Source organism: Microtus oregoni, unplaced genomic scaffold, assembly GCF_018167655.1.
Source record: "Microtus oregoni isolate MIOR12 unplaced genomic scaffold, Mior012 000033F_ref0000390, whole genome shotgun sequence".
NCBI lineage: Eukaryota > Metazoa > Chordata > Mammalia > Rodentia > Cricetidae > Microtus > Microtus oregoni.
Genome location: NW_024543092.1, coordinates 16,490,445 through 16,495,281, shown reverse-complemented (window position 1 = coordinate 16,495,281; position 4,837 = coordinate 16,490,445).

Sequence of the window (4,837 nt, the reverse complement as noted above, 5' to 3'; positions counted from 1 at the left end):
TACCTGCTATCTGCACAGGCCAATGCTTGGAAAGTAAAGATGTGGTTTTTCCGTTGATAACTGCATGTTCATTCACTGGTGAGATACATACAAGAGCCTTGGCCTCCACCTTTGATGACGGGGAGTCTGGCCTGTTAGCTGTGCTTTATTTCATCTCATCTTATGCACAGGCCACAGAGTGGGAGACTCCACTCTGCAAAGACCAATGGTAGATAGGTCAAAATCAACAAGCATGTATTTTGTGTGCTCTTAGTGCTTCAACTACAAGAAGGACAGAAAGACGCCCATCCCAACACCATGGAGACAGCTCTGACTGGCTCTCCCTGCTTGCTTAACCAACGACCTCTGTTCTTCTTACAAGCAGAATTGGCCTATTATGGAGATGAGAGCCACTGGAGAGAAAGAAAGCACCTGCATTTCAGAGAACCTGTGGTTTGAGAAGTAAAGATGACACACACTGTAAAAGCAGAAGAAATGGAGGAATCAGTCAAACCAGATGGTTCCCACCTCAAACTTCAGTACAGCTGCCCTAGCGCTAACCAGCAGCCTGAGGCCCAGTCCAGACTTTGACCACCAAGGCCAATGCAAGCAGCATCTTGTTTTAGCAAAACTGTTCTAGGAACTAAAAGACCTGATTGCTCCCCTGTATCAAACCAGCATGGTGCATCTCTAGTAGATTAAGTGGACTGACCTAAAGGGGAAGTGCATGCTTTTGAGCATGGTTAGCTTCTTGGGGACTCAACATTCAGGATCCCATGTGTGTAGCCCAAGGCACCTGATGGAAGAATGCAAGTTCTGTTCCTGATGGACACAGGTACAATCTTGAGGGCCAGAGTAAAATGAAAATTGGAGGTCCTTATTCAAAAATATCAGGGATTTTGAGATGACAGTGTGAGCACACCAAATCAAGCCTCTTGTCCTTGCCCAGTGAACGGTACAGCCTTACGCCTGTGGTGCCAGCCTTGACCCGTGCTGCACAAGAGCGCATTGTCACCTATGATTGACATCATCAGGATATGTTAAGAAAGGGTAGATTTAAAGCTGTATCTTGGGGGAAAAAGAGGTACTTTTTTAATTATTATTTTTCAAGGTGAAGAAATGGTTTGGACAAAACTCAGCTTTGAAATGGACAACTAGGTTGTATTTCCTGATGTCAGGCAAACCAGGCTTCCTAGGACAGAGGTTGCTGTGTAATAGGCTAAAAAGAGGGCGGGGCCTGTGCTTTGGGAGGCAAATCTGACAAAGTTATAGAGAATGAGCCGGCTGCCCACCCTGGTGATGAGTAAGCCAGGCGGTGGTGGCGCATACCTTTAATCCTAGTGCATGGGAGGCAGAGGTAGGTGGATCTCTGTGAGTTCGAGATCAGCTTGGTCTACAAAAGCTCTTTTGTTCATATACGGGTTATAACAGCATGATCCTGAAACAGTTCCTTCCAGAAACCTGGAATACTAATACAATCTATATGTGCCTAATGGTTTGCCCTGAACGAGTCAAATCGAAATTCATACCGAAGTCCCATACCACTGAGCCCGAATTGCTTGATCCAACCTTCCAAGAAGAGAAAGAGAGAGAGAAGCAAAGGTCAAACCAACAGGACAGGTTCGGCCAGCCTGAGAAGTCTCTACCTATCTCGTGACGCTCTGACAAAGGAAGCGATCTTAAAATGACCAATCAGTCTTTTGTTCTGTTTCCCTTTCCTTGACCCATTTTCCCTTTTCTGTCTTTGAAGTCACCCCCATGTCAGCTTGTCAAAACACTCATTTTAATTTATAAAATGAGATATCGTCTGGTCCTAGGATAGCAAATAAATACCAATAAAGACATTTAGACTAAATTTGTTTAATTTTCTCTTTTGGCATTATCTGGTGACCAAAAAGGGATTTGAAAGATGTGGTTGATGATTCTTCAGACCTCCTGAGGCCCCCGGGAGAGGCTCTGTTGTCCCCTTTTGAGGTGCCCCATCTTTCTTGTAGAGTCCTTCTCCCCTCAAACCCTGCCAATTTTGTATTGGGCCCCAGCTTCCTCCGGCTTTCGAAGCCAGGGATAGTGTGGCGAGAGACCATTTGGCTTTTTAGAGTTTGTGGGGTGGGGGCAGATGGCTCCACTTGCTGCAGCTCACACCTGAACCCTCAGCTGCCTGGCTGGGTCAGACAGAAACTCCAAGTGAAGGACAATCACCAGAGGGGTTGGATCTGAGCTTTCAGAATTTAGCCAACGGTCTTCCAGCCCTTCCTCATTGTTTAATTCGGTAATTCGGTCGGTCGCAGGCAACAGCTGTGTTGATATTAAGTCTCACGGTGGATGTTTTTGTGCTGGATGATAGGAACTCATTTTCAGTTTCTCAAACAGGGTTAGTCAGCCATCACTAAATGAGTAGGCTGTGGCTTCCTTCTGCTCTGCCGCGGGGACTGCACTGCACCCCTGTGTGGGCGTGGTGCTGGCCTCCTCACTCTATTCTCTTGCTATGTTTTTCCTATCTGTGTCAATGTCCTGTTGTTGTAATTACTCTTTTTCAAGTTCCTTTTTATCTACTGTAACCCCCAAATTCAATGGTTTAACACACAATTTTTTGTTTTTTAAACTTTGGAGCAGGCGCTGCTTCATATACTCATTCAGAATCCCGGCTCTCCCTCCAGTGGTTTTGGCAGTCTAAAGGTCTTCCGTGATCATCAGCATCTGGTGACATGCAGGAAGAAAATATTTACTTTGGTTGTGTCCAGGCATTTGGCCTCATGTGATCGTAAGTGAGGTAGGAAATGCGGTCCCATTGGATGGCCAGAGGAAAAGAGAAACGGACCTGGTAAATGCAGTCGGCCCTGAGCTCACAAAAGAACCTAAATAGGATGTCAGATATGAACACAATTTCCCCCCATCTTATTCCTCTCTCTCTCTATTTTCCCCTTCACTCATTTTAATGTGTTTTTAAGAGAGACCCGTGTATTTTGTGGTAGGAAGATTCTAAAAGAGCCTCAGTGGTTCCAATACCAATGGTCGTTAGGCTGGCTCAGACACAGCTGTCAGTGACTCCACAGGCTCCGATGGAAGCATCCCTTTAATCCCAGCACTCAGAAGACAGAGGCAGGCTGATCTCTGTGAGTTCAAGGCCAGCCTTGGCTACATCATAGAGAGAACCTGTCTCAAAAATATTATATAGCTATATCCCTAAATATTTCTTTTTTCTTTGTTTTTTTTTTAAATTTTTTATTATTACTTTATAAATAATACAAGTCAAAGTTTCCACTTCCTCCCCTCCTCCTACTTTCCTCCAGCTCCCCCCACACACCCTCCCCTCCCTCCAGTCCTGAGAGGGCAAAGTACCCCGCCCTGTGGGAAGTTAAATATTTCTTCATATATATTTCTTTCATTTGCATGTATCTGAGAGTCAAAGATGGTCCTAAAAGTTCCTGGGGTTGGGTGTAGAGCATGATGCTGTAATGAAGATATTTCTTTCCCAAGATGAATCTTTTTGATCCTTGTCTGTCTCCTCTCCCCTTCTCTCCTCTGCCCTTCCTTCCCTCCCTTCCTTCTGCCCTCCCTCCCTCCCTTTCTTCCTTCCCTTATTCCCCAGCCTTGTAATCTTATGCTTCAGCCCTGAGTGCTGGAATCACAACTGTACATCACTATGCCTAGCATATCTTTTCATCTTTACTGATATTTCTCAAAAGCTACACTGTCTAATTTCCAGTCTAGTTTATCACATTTCCTCTTCCACCTCCCACCTCATTTTAGGATTAATACAGAAGCTGTGCATAGACACTTTACAAAGATCTTGTTTATCTTAGGGCTTTAGATCTTACGCTTAGGCGTATAATTCATTCTGAGCTAATAATGTTTGTATGGTTTGAGATATTTTCTTTGAGTTAGTTTTGGCAGTATTTATATTTTTTAAAACATTATTTCATCTAAGTTGTCAAATCAATTGGAATAGACTTAATAGTATTCCCTCATCACTCTGGTTTTGTTTGTTTATTTGTTCTGAGACTAGGTCTCTCTATGTAGCCCTGACTGTCCTGAAACTTGTTAAGTAGACCAGGCTGGCCTTGAACACCCAGAGATCAGCCCGCCTTTGTCTCCTGAGCACTGTTAAAGGTATGCGCCACTGCACCTGGCCTGACTTCCAAATCTAACCTTGCTTTACTTTTCCGTCTTTTTTGGTCTCTGTTGCTATCTGGGAAATTTCTTGAAGATCCAAGAATTGTCAGTTTGATCTAATCTCTTGTTAGCCTACCAATGGAATTTCAAATTTCAAGACTTTCTCTTTCCATCTCAAAAGAAGCTATAGGTATTTTTCTTATCACATGACCCTATTTTTAAAAAAAGATTTATTTTGAAGTGTGTGTGTGTGTGTTCGTGTTCACACACATGCACACATAGGGATCCCTGGAGGCTGGAAGAGGGCATCTGGATTCCTCCGGAATTTCAGGTGGTTTTGAGCCACCTAATGTGATCAAACTTGGGTCCTCTGAAAGAGTAGCAAGTGCTCTTAACTTCTGAGCCATCCCTTCAGCCACAAATGACCCTGTTTTTAAGGATACTCTTGTCCCTCTGAATGTGCACATTTGGAGCGTCAGTATTTTAGGGAACCCTGGGTTAGATATGCTTTTTTTATTTTCTTAGGAAAGTTGGAGGAATAGTTTTTCTTTTATTGATAGGAGAGCTTATTTTGGGTCCTAGTTTATTTAGAGATTTTAGTTCCATGTCCTTGCTTCCTGTGAACCCATTTTTTCCCCTCTTCTAGCATCAAAATTGTTGGGAATCTTGACATTGTTGGTGCATGCCTTTAATCCCAGCACTTGGGAGGCAGAGGTGGGAGATCTCTGTGACATAGAGGGCAGCC